General features: G+C 45.9%; 1 pseudogene; it reads right to left on the reverse strand.

The window, feature by feature from the left end:
* Nucleotides 1-1,506: 1,506 nt before the first annotated feature.
* Nucleotides 1,507-10,682, reverse strand: LOC134376254 (lymphocyte activation gene 3 protein-like; annotated as a pseudogene).
* Between the last annotated feature and the right edge of the window lie 850 nt (nucleotides 10,683-11,532).

Here is an 11,532-nt window from a genome sequence, read left to right on the forward strand (position 1 = left end):
GGACATGGCATATGCATGTGCCACCATGCACCTCCTGCAGGCTTGCTCCCACTTGCTTTCAATATTTTCTTCTGACTGGGCTGTTTGCAGCCTAAGTCCCAAGCCCCACACTTATTGTAGGCAGAGGTCTGGGTCCCTAAGCCAGCCTTTGGGTGCCATGGGCCAAGGCCACATGTGCTTTGTTGCAAGAATGCTCCCTCCAAGTCAGACAGACAGAGAGGAGGCACAGGTGGGCTTGGGGTTCTTCAATGTAATTATTGCCATGTCCAGAGCAGGCCTACTTTGTCCCTCACAAGTATGTCACACACATGGAGCACTACACAGTTTTGTGTTTTTTAATTTTTTTGGAGGGTTGACTGGAATACTTCACAGTTTTCAAAGCCATTTTATTATCTGATATTCACCACAATCCGTTTTGGTGGGTCGTTCTCATTACTCCACTTACTAGATGAGGAAACTGAGGCTCCGGGTGGTTGGCTACGGGCACATCGGCAGAGCTGATATACAAAGCTGGGGCTTCTGCCCCACAGCTGCAGCCACGCCAGCTGTCTTGCTGCTTGCTGTTCTCCCCTTCTACAGCCTTTGTCCACAACCTGCCCCTTTGTCAGACTTGGATTATAACCTTGTGGGGGACAGGAGGGGGGTGTCCAGGGCTGTATCTCCTGAGCCATGCATTTTTCAGTCCCTCTTCTGAAGGGTACATAGGACATGTGACAGCTGCTGGCTGCACACGTTTGCTGCACACACTACAAATGCAGTGCCTGTAGGGGCAGTGATCTGTGTTCTGCCCTGTCCCCTGCAATGTTAAACCTCCTCAGGTCTGCAACAGCTGGCCCAGTGACCTCTGGTGGAGTGTGACTAGCAGTGACCACTGGTTGGCAGTGTGTTCTCATGCCTGTGACCAGAAAAGCCACCAAGGGCTGAGGAACCTGGGGATTAGGGCAGAAGGAGGAGCCTCAGCCAGCTGCCTAGAAAGGTTGCAAGACCCGATCATCTCCTGGACGACTTGAAACGGCAGGGCTCCTCTATGTGTGTACGTGTGTGTACGTGTGTGTGGATGTGTGCATGTGTGCACATGTGCCCTAACACCTGCTGCAGCCCAGGGGCCAAGGGCAAGTGCGGAAGTGCAGCTGAGTGTGGGGTGGGGTGCGCCAGAGGGACAGAAATATAAAGGAAACCAGGGCAGCCAGCACAATGTGGATGGAAGTTTGGAGAAGCGGGCTGTAGAGGTAAGGGGTGAGGGCTTTTTGGAGCTTCAGAAAAATGATTGCCCAGGAGAGACAGAGCAAGAGAGACCAAAGAAGAAACAGAAAGAGAAAAGGGGAAGATGAGGGAGACTGGTTGTGGAAAGTAGGTTATGAGGCTGAGGTGGGAGAAGGGAGCCCCCAGAGGTTGGGGAGAGACAAGAGCCTTCACCAGGTAAGAAAGAGCCAGACTCAGGCTTGTTGCTGACAGGGAGTTTATTTGGACGGAGCTGCTGAGATCTGTGGTCACCTCAGCTTTGGCTCAGAGCTTTTCTGACTCCTGCTCTTCCGGCCCCAGCTCCAGCTCCTGCTCTGGCTCAGGCCCCTCCAGCTCCAGCTCCTCCATCTCTGGGTCAAGCTCTGATTCTTGCTCCAGCTCCTCTAGCTTGCACTGAGCCTGAGGAGGGTGAACCCTGTTCTCTAAGGCAGAAAATCTAATTGGTCACCACTGTAAAAAGAGATGGAGAGATTGAGTTGGAGGGTGGGAGGGGAAGGATGAAAAGAAAAAAGAATAGGAAGGAGTCTGAGTCCTATTTTTTCCCAGCCCCCTCGCCCTCTCCATCTGGTCTCAGACCTTCTCTTAGCCCTTTCCAGCCTCCCAGGCATGGGAGGCCCCTAAACTGCAGAGGATTATGAAAAGGCGGGCTCTGAAGGCAAGTTCAGGGTCTACTTTGGTCATCCTCCCTGAGGAAAGGGAACCAGCACTCTGAGGGTAGAGGAGAGGGAAGCCAGTGGGGCGGGGGCGCATCCCGAGCCCACCCGTTTTCTCCAAAGGTGAAAACCAAAGGCTCCAGTCACGAAAAGGAGCAGTGAGACAGTAGCAAGGGTGAGAATGGCAGGGAGATGGCCTGCTTTGCGGGTACCTGGGGCTCTCCCAGAGCATTGGGCACTTGTGGAGAAAGTATAGGATTAGGCATAGGGTCAGGGCTAAAAAGGACATCTTGCCAGTCCTTCAGACTTGACAGATGCAGTGAGGTTCAGAGAGTGTAAGGTACTTGTTCCGGGTCATTCAGCTGATCAGTGGCAGAAGTGGGTCAGGCCTAGACAAGAGTTTGGGGCCAGGCCCCTGCCTGGAAAGAAAAGAGCTGGGATAGGGGGCAGCAAGAAGTGGTCTGAAAGGGGGATCAAGACGATCACTCTGGAGTTGGGGCCATCGCATTTTGGGGTCTCAGACCTTGGCTAGACAGCTCTGTAGAGTACACCGCTGCTCCAAGAAGCCTCTCTCCCTGTTACAGCTGGCATTGCTAGGGTTGGGAAAGGTGCCTGTCCTCTTGCATCTCCAGCCAGGGTCCTGGGGAACTTCTCCAGGGCCGGTTGTCCAGGACACTCCAAGACAAAGCGCTCTTGTCCAGATGCTGGAGTTACCTCCCAAAGCTGCTTCCCTAGGGAGCCAGGTAACCCAAAGGATCTGGGAGTCACTGAAGAAATTAGAGGGAAGAGATCTTTTAGGGTCCCGAACCCCTTACTTAACGCTACAGGTTTGATCCTAAATCTCAATCACCCTGCACTCACCTGAGTTCCGACTGAGTGAGGTTGCAGGGAGGAGATTAGGGATTATGGCCAAATTGATCTCATTAAGACAATGCTCTGCTCAGAAACGTCCCTGCTCAAAAACTTTCCAGTCTCCCTATTGCCCTCAGGACATTGTTCAAACTGGCCCTGAAGGAACACATATGGAATACTATTTCAGATTCTTTTATATTACTTTCTACTTAAGTGCTCAGGACCCTCACTGTCAGGTGAGTTGGCCCCCAGTATTCCTTGCAGTGTTCCCTCTTCCATGACTTGGCTCACATCAGTGCTCCCTGACTGTGGTGCCCTGAATGAACTTTATCTCCTTCTAGATGTTTAGAAAACAATGACCTGACCCATTGATCTAGAGACAGAGCATTCTCAAAGATGTAGAGTGAAAGACAAGGTAGCTAGGAGGAGACAAGTGGCAAAGGGCCCGGCTCTGACTGAGTACGGCACATGAGAGAGTGAAGATCTGGTAATAGTTGGTCCGAGCGTTGTGGGTTATTGTTAAGTTGATTTAAGTTGATCTGGTAACACAGACACTGGAGTTTAAACCCTGAGTCTGGCACTTCCCAGCTTTGTGACTTTGAGAAATTTCTTTTTCTATAAAATAGGGGTAACAATGTCTCTCCCATAGAGTTGTACATGAAAGCTGGCCCTCAAGAAGACATTGGACAGAAAGAATTGGTGGTCTGGCATGACCAACTGGATGTGGGGGAAGCAGGAGGCCAGGTTTCAGGGTGAGTGGGGTACCAGTGGAGTTACTGACTGGCTGCATCAGTAAGAGGACTAGGGTGAGGAAAAGATGGGGTTAGGGTGAGGCTGGGTGGCAGAGATCTCCAGAAAGCAGGGGGAAATTCAGGATTGGCCCTCAGATGTATTATTTGTTAGCTTACTCGTGTATCCATTCAACCAACGTACATTATTAAGCACCTTCTATGTGGTGCTGCTTTTATTGGCCACAGGTGAGTACCGTAGCTATAGCTGATCTGTCATGACTGATGGTTATAATCAACACACATTCTGAGGTTTTTTTGTTTTTTTCTGTTTGCTTTATACTGTCTTGGAAAACCCTTGCTCAGTAAATATTTGCTAACCAAGGGACTGATTTATTAACTCCTCCCAAATCCAGACCACTTCCTGCAACTTTAACCCAAGCCCTATCCCCAAAGTGGACAAGGATTCTAGAAATATATTCCACCTGTTTGAACCATTCAAACTTTTGCCACCTCTCTTCTAACTTCTCACACCCTCCCACCAATTCAGAGCAGGGGAGTCCCTTAAAGAACATTGGAATGTTTATCTTGTGGCTCAAGCAGACATTTTCAGTTTGGCTTCTTTATAACGGGGGTGAGAAAAAAGTAGGCCATAATGGGCAGCCTCTGGAATTTGTGCCCAGTGGCCTGGCATCATGGGCTGAATTTGCCCAGCCAGCCCTCCCTGTCCTTGCTCCCCTGGGATGGGAGCTACTCCTTTTCCTCCTGGGGCTGACCTGTGATGACTGCCAAAGTGACAGTGGCACTGAGCTTTTGCCCATGCAGATGGATGTGGCAGGTGTAGGTCCCAGCCTGGGCCTGGCTTACAGTTTCTAGTTGAAAGATAAAGTTGCCATTATCTCTGGACACCAGGAGGTTAGGGCCTACCCCAGGAGGGGTCTGCTTGGCAGTGAGGGAAGATGGGTCCCTGTGGAATATACTAAAAAGCATATGTACTTCACAGGGCCTGGTTTTCCAAAGCCTTGCAGTTTCAAATATTGACCTTGCAGAGGACTGGAAATTTCACTCAGGCTATAAGTCTCTGTTGCAAGATAAAAATTGTGGCACAGCAGGTTGCTGGCTCAAAGACAGACTAGTTGCTGATTGTTATATAAAGATACTGAGAAATTGCTATAGGAAGGAATGTTTGCTAAGATCAAACTGTTGTTGATAGGATCACTTAATTTGCCTTACTGGAATGTCATCTGGCTTGTTTCACTGAAAGTTACCAGCCTATATTATTAAACTATAACCCCACCTTTGTTCTCTTCCTGTTACTTCCTGGTCTGGAAAATAAATGCAGGAAGAGAACCCCAATTCGGTGTTAATTTCCAAAGGAAGGGATGGCTCTCACTTGAGCGTCCCAAAGGGAGATTAACCACTTCAGGGCCTCTCACTGTTCAGTAGATATGGGCTTTGAGTAATCCTTTGCATCTCCGTCACCCAGGGGAAGTGGGTTGACAAACCCATGGGGGGCGAAGTAATGCAAAGCAACAGGTCCCTACACCAGGAGGCAGGTGACAGAGCAGCTCCACCCTGGAACCTACTGCAGTGTACACTGTCAGTGGGGTTGGGGGCTCCAGACCTGGAGAGAAAAGGGAACCCAAAGACAAAGCTGCTGGGGGGCCGCAGCAGGGGACTGCTGGCACTGCAGAGAGGGAGGCAGCAGAGTGAAGGGGGTGGTCCACCTTGGAAGAGTGCTAAGGAGCAGAATGAGGTGGATGAACTGAGGACTCTCAGAAACCCAGAAAGTGGGCTGGGCCGGCAGGAGACCAGAGGCTGGCAAGTGAGGCTGGATGGCCAAGGGAAAGCCAGAAGAGAAGGCAGCTGAAAGGCTGCCAGAAGGGGGTTTAGACAGGTGACAGGGAGACCCGGAGCAATCACAGGCAGCAATAGCTGCAAGAACCTGGTTTGGGGACCTGGTTCAGAGTGGGTGGGGGTGGGGCAGGAAGGGGTTGTGGTCAAGTGTGAATACAGACTGGGTGATTTACCCAGAACAGTGAGGTTGTACATGATAGAGACATCGAAGCCATCTCTGTAGGTGAGGACATAGCCCCAGGGCCCAGAGTCTGAGGGGCTGACTTCCGGCGGGAAGAGGAAGTTTTTGGCCAAGTGGTGATGGGGGAACTCCTGGACAGGGACTTGACCCTGGCCCCGGTACCAGTGCACAGAAGTTGGGTGATCAGGTCGGCTGAAGGAGCAATTCAAAATGACCCAATTGGAGGTCCTGAGAGACCCTGTGGGGCTGGCAGTCACTGTAAACAAGGAGAAAGAAGACTTGATCAGCCCCACCGGAAACACTTTCCCAACACAGCACACCAACCACATCAGAAGCTCCTGGAAACAGGGTCCTTGCTTCAGATATCTCTTCTGCAATCGCACCCCGCTCCCCTCAGCTAAGTGCCTGGCACCTGGAGATTCTTAAAGTAAATCCCCCCAAATCTACTTTGCCCTGTCTCCTGCCTCGAGTTTACTTGGTATTGTTTACCTTTCCCATTCACCAGGACTTGCCTGAGGATCCCCACGAAGCCCACCCCCTGAGCTACAGAAGTCTGAAATGAATCACTCCAGCCCCACACTCTTCCCCCTCCTCCCAGAAGACGTGCGTCCCCACCTCCACCAGGGCACTCCCGCTGTGGGTGGGGGAACGGGGGCTCTAGGGGTGATTCAGTCTCTCCATACGGCCCTCCCCCACAGACGTGTTCTCTGGGGGCACCTTCCACTCCGCAATCCGACTCCTCAGCCCCTTCCTCTTTCCTTCTGGGGGCTCTGAGGCAAGGTCTGGAGCGCCCCTGTGCCCCAGCCCTTCCTGCTCATGGTCGGCGGTGTATGGGGGGCTCTTCTCCCAGCCCCTCTCCCCTCGTCCGGCCCCCACCTACTGGAGGCCTGGCCCAGGCGCAGACGGAGGCGGCAGGCAGGGCGCGGTCGCCGAGGCGCACTGAGGCGCGGTTCTCGCTGAGCTGGGCGCAGCCACAGCGAGAAGTCCCCGCGCTGGAGGCCGAGTTCCTCCAGCTGCATGCCAGGCGGCAGGGGCAGCCTCCCGCTGCGCAGGCCTCCGGGAGCCATGCTCAGCACGTGTAGCGGCGGGTGGAAGGTGCCTCCAGGCCGAGCGGGCGGGCCGCTGGGAAGGAGAAAGAATGGAATCGAGAAATTCGAGGGGTAAGAAGGCTGGAGAGGATGCAGCCCAACCTCCCTTGGAGGATGAGGAAGACCACCCCAAGGGAACTCTTGGCCACCAGCGATCCCCCACCCCGTCCCCCCTTCCCACTGGGCCTCCCTCCTACTCCATGTCTTTTCATGGCTGATAGCTCATTTCCAGTTATTGCTGAATAATGTTCCATTGTATGGGTATATTACAGTTTGTTTATTCATTTAAGGACATCATGGTTACATCCAAGTTTTGGGAATTATGAATAAAGGTGCTATGAACATCTGTGTGCAGGTTTTGTGTGGACATAAGTTTTGCACCCATTTGGGTAAATACCAAGGAATGATTCAATTGCTGGATGGTACAGTAAGACTATGTTTAGCTTAATAAGAAATTGCCAAACTGTCTTCCAAAATGGCTGTACCATTTTGCATTCCCACCAGCAATGAATAAAAGTCCTGTTGCTTCACATCCTCACCAGCATTTGGTGTCATCAGTGTTTTTGGATTTTCGCCATTCTAATACAATTTAATTACAATTCCATAATCACACGATGTTGAACAACTTTTCATATACTTATTTGCCATCTGTATATCTTCTTTGGTAAGGTATCTGTTCAGATCTTTTGCCCATGTTGTTTGTTTTCTTACTGTTTTAAAAGTTCTTTGTATATTTTGGATACAAGTCCTTTATCAGATAAGTGTTTTGTAAATATTTTCTCCCAGTTTGCAGCTTGTCTTTTCATTGTCTTAAAGGTGTCTTTGACAGAATAGAAGTTTTAAATTTTAATGAAATACAATTTATCAATTTTTTCTCTTATAGATTGTGCTTTTGGTGTAGCTAAAAATTATCACCAAACCCAAGGTTACTTAGACTTTCTCCTATGTTATCTTCTAGGAGTTTTACAGTTTTATATTTTACATTTAGATCTATGGTCCATTTTTAGTTAATTCTCATAAAAGGTATACGGTATGTGTAGATTTTTATTATTTTTATTATTTTTTTTGCATTTGGATGTCTGTTTCAGCACCATTTGTTGAGAAGAATATCCTTTCTCCATTAAATTGCCTTTGCTCCTTTGTCAAAGATTAGTTGCCTGTATTTGTGTGGGTCTATAGCTGGACTCAATTTTGTTCTATTGATGTATTTGTCTATTCTTTGCCTGTACCACACTGCTTAATTGGGTAGTGTCAGTTAACGTTGTTTGCCTTCAACATTATGTTGGCTATTCTGGGTCCTTTGCCTTTCCATACAAACTGTAGAATCAGTTTGTCAATATCCACAAAATAACATGCAGGAATTTTCATTGGAATTGCACTGAATCTGTAGACCAAGTTGGGAAGAACTAACATTTTGACAATATTGAGTATTCCTGTCCATAAAAATGGAATATCTCTCTATTTATTTAGATTTTTTATTTTTTTCATCAGAGATTTCTAGTTTTCCTCATATAGATCTTGTACATATTTTGTTAGGTTTACACCTATTTGATTATTTTGGTGCTAATGTAAATTCTATTATGTTTTTAATTGCAAATTCTAATTGTTCATTGCTGATATATAGAACAGCAATTGACTGGTATTAACTTTGTATCTTGCAACTTTGTTTTGGCTTATTAGTTCCAAGAGGGTTGGGTTTTTTGTTTGTTTTTGTCAATTATTTGGGATTTTCTAAATAAACAATTATGTTATCTGGGAACAAAGGCAGTTTTATTTCTTCTTTCTGAATATGTACACTTTTCATTTCCCTGTCTTATTGCATTAGGTGGGACTCCTCCAGTACAATGTTGAGTAGGAAAGCTGAGAGGGAACATCTTTAACTTGTTCCTGGTATTAGGAAGAAAGCATCTAGTTTCACATCATTAAGTATGATGGCTGTCAGTTTTCTGCAGATGTTCTTTATAAAGTTGTGGAAGTTCTTCTCTATTCCTAGTTTGCTGAGAGTTTTTAATCATGAATGGGTGTTGGATTTTGTAAAAAATGTTTTCTGCATCTGTTGATATAATCATATAACTTTTCTTCTTTGGCTTATTGATGTGATGGATTCAATTTATTGATTTCCAAATGTTGAACAGCCTTGCATTCCTGGAATAAATTCCAGTTGGTTGTGTCATATAATTCTTTTCATACATTGTTGGATTCAATGTGCTAATATTTTGTGGAGGGTTTTATGTCTATGTTCATGAGAGATATTGGTGTGTGGTTTTCTTTTCTTGTGAAGGCTTATCTGGTTTTGGTGTCAGGGTAATGTTGGCCTAATAGAAGATTTAGGAAGTATTCCCTATGCATCTATTTTCTGAAAGATATCGTAGAGAATTGGTATCATTTGTTCTTTAAATATTTGGTAGAATTCACCAGTGAAATCTTCTGGGCCTGGTGCTCTCTATTTTGGAAAGTTATTAAGTATAGTTTCAGTTTATTAAATAGTACAGGCTTATTCAGATGATCTGTTTTTCCTTGTGTAAGTTTTGGTAGATTGTGTTTTTCAAGGAATTGGTACACTCTGTTATCGAGTTTCTGGGCATTATAATGTTCATTAAAAAAAAAATTTTTTTTTAAATGTCCACCAGTTATGCTTGTTTCACTGGGGAGGAGGTCTGTAGAGCTCCTCGCACTGCTCTTCTGGATGTGGGACTGTAAACATGAACTTTTAAGACTATTAATGACTGTAGAAAAATTTATCAGATCATTTACAGTAGTTACTAATTGGCTTTCTTTCTTGATAGTATCATTGGTAAGGAAATAAAATTGTTATTGCTTACCTATAAAATTGTGATGAGCTATTGAATGAGGGAATATCTGTCAGTTTAATAAGCTAAAAGTCTTATAGAAATGAAAAATAGGCTCAAGTAATTGCTGCAAATATTCAGTTATAATACTGTTTACTGTTTAGTGGATTCCATAACTACAGTGACAAAGTACAATAAAATCAGAATAATATGTTTATCCCATAGGGTTATTGTTGATAAACAAAAAATTCAACTTTAAGAAGAGCATTTGCACAGTTCTTGTCATGTAGCAAGTGTTCCATAAACATAAATTATTATTATCTCAAAATCCCTTCTCGTCTAGTTCCTAATACATAGCAATTTAAGCACTTTCATAGTTCCTACATAGTGTTGTCTTTAAAAATCATTAAGTATTGCATTAGAAATTAATTTTGTAAGAGTTAAACTTAAGGATTGGCTTATTAAATGAAGTATGAGTATATTGGACCAGGTAACTAGCAATATACATTTCATGTTGTTAAGGACTTATAATTCTTACAAACTCCTCCAAAAAGGTTAGCTTAGTATAATATATTTATATTTTAATTTTGAGCTGCTTTCTTAACTCCTTACTTAGTGAGCTTTAATATGAACAAATACCAGTCATTTTGTTACCTTTTTTATGATTGGATTTGAAAATTCAGTGATCTCTAGTGGTGAAATACAAAGAATTTTCATGGTCATATGTATAATACAAGTTCTGAAGCTTGGTTTACTCACATGAAAGATGTCTATGGGATCACAGTTAGGGTCTCTACTCTTTCATTGACCACCTGTTGGGGCTGGCTGGTTAGCTTAGTTGGATAGAGCACTGCTTTGTAACACCAAAGTGAAGGGTTCGGATCCCCTTACCAGCAAACCTCAAAAAAAAAAAAAAAAAAAAAAAACAGTGACCACCTGCTTCTCTGGAGCAGAGAAACAACTGGAAACTCCTACTTTACAGTTACTGAATTCTACATGAAAGCAGAGCAACCCCAATGATGTTATGTCAGTTTGTTTCCATCACATCTGGGGAATCCTCTAGTCAAGTGCTTCAACATGCAAAGAGCAGAAGTTAACTTACCTTAATAAAAGTTGGGGAGGGAAGAGTTTGCAGGAAAAAGTGTCAGGAGCCAAGACTACTTGAATAATCAGGGTCTCTTTTCAGTGCACCATCCTTCATAGCGTCTCTGCATCTCATTGCATCTCCTCTGTTCTTCCCTTCACCTCTGCCTACTCATTCCCTGCTTCTTCATTATTTTGGTTTGAACCATTCCTACATCTGGGTCGTGGCGTCCTTTCAGCTGCAATTTCCATTTATTAATTTCCTTGATCTACTATTACTTATTTCAGATTTCTGGCCCAGCTTGAGTTTTGAAGTAGGCCATATCTAATAACAATAAACACTTATTCAGAATTTACTTTGGACTAGTCACTATGCTGTGTGCTTTGACATGAATTCTTTCATTTAATCCTTTTACAGCTTCATAAACTTAGTCGTATTATCCCTGTATTATAGATAACAGTTACACAAGTAAATATAGCCTGGGATTTAAAGCTAGATTAGCTTCTTGTCTGGCTTCTGGCATTTACCCTGGATTTATGGAAACGAGGCACCTGGAGATGGAGGACCTCTTTGACCGAACTGAGCAGCACCCTCAGCCGGAAGAGGCTCCAGATCATTCTCAGCGGCATAAGCTTCGTTCAAGGAAAGAACGAAAGCCAAGAGAAGACGCAGCAACTGTGGACAACAGCGCTCAGTTCTGTGGCTCTAGACCGCCACGCAGTGCGACAGCGGGCTGCACAGTGCACAAAAGATCCTTCTGCCCAGCATCTAGGCTGCTGCAGCAAGGATGGGCACACCCTGGGGAGTGGCCCCGAGTGGGTAGACAGCGTCGAGGCCATGTCTCGGGATTTGGTTCCCGCTGAAAGGCATCCTGACCCTGGCGAGTGGTAAGAGAAATACTGCCTGGCACGAACTGATAGGAAGCCTGGTTCTGTTAGGTAAAGCTTGGGAGGGAAGCATCACTGGATCGCTAGAGAGGTGCACGGAGAGGGGCGGAGCCACAAGCCCACCGGGGAGAGCGGATTGGCTGCCGAGGATCGAGGGCGGAATCACCCCCC

The sequence above is a fragment of the Cynocephalus volans genome, chromosome 4 (genome assembly GCF_027409185.1).
Source record: "Cynocephalus volans isolate mCynVol1 chromosome 4, mCynVol1.pri, whole genome shotgun sequence".
In the NCBI taxonomy this organism is placed as follows: Eukaryota; Metazoa; Chordata; class Mammalia; order Dermoptera; family Cynocephalidae; genus Cynocephalus; species Cynocephalus volans.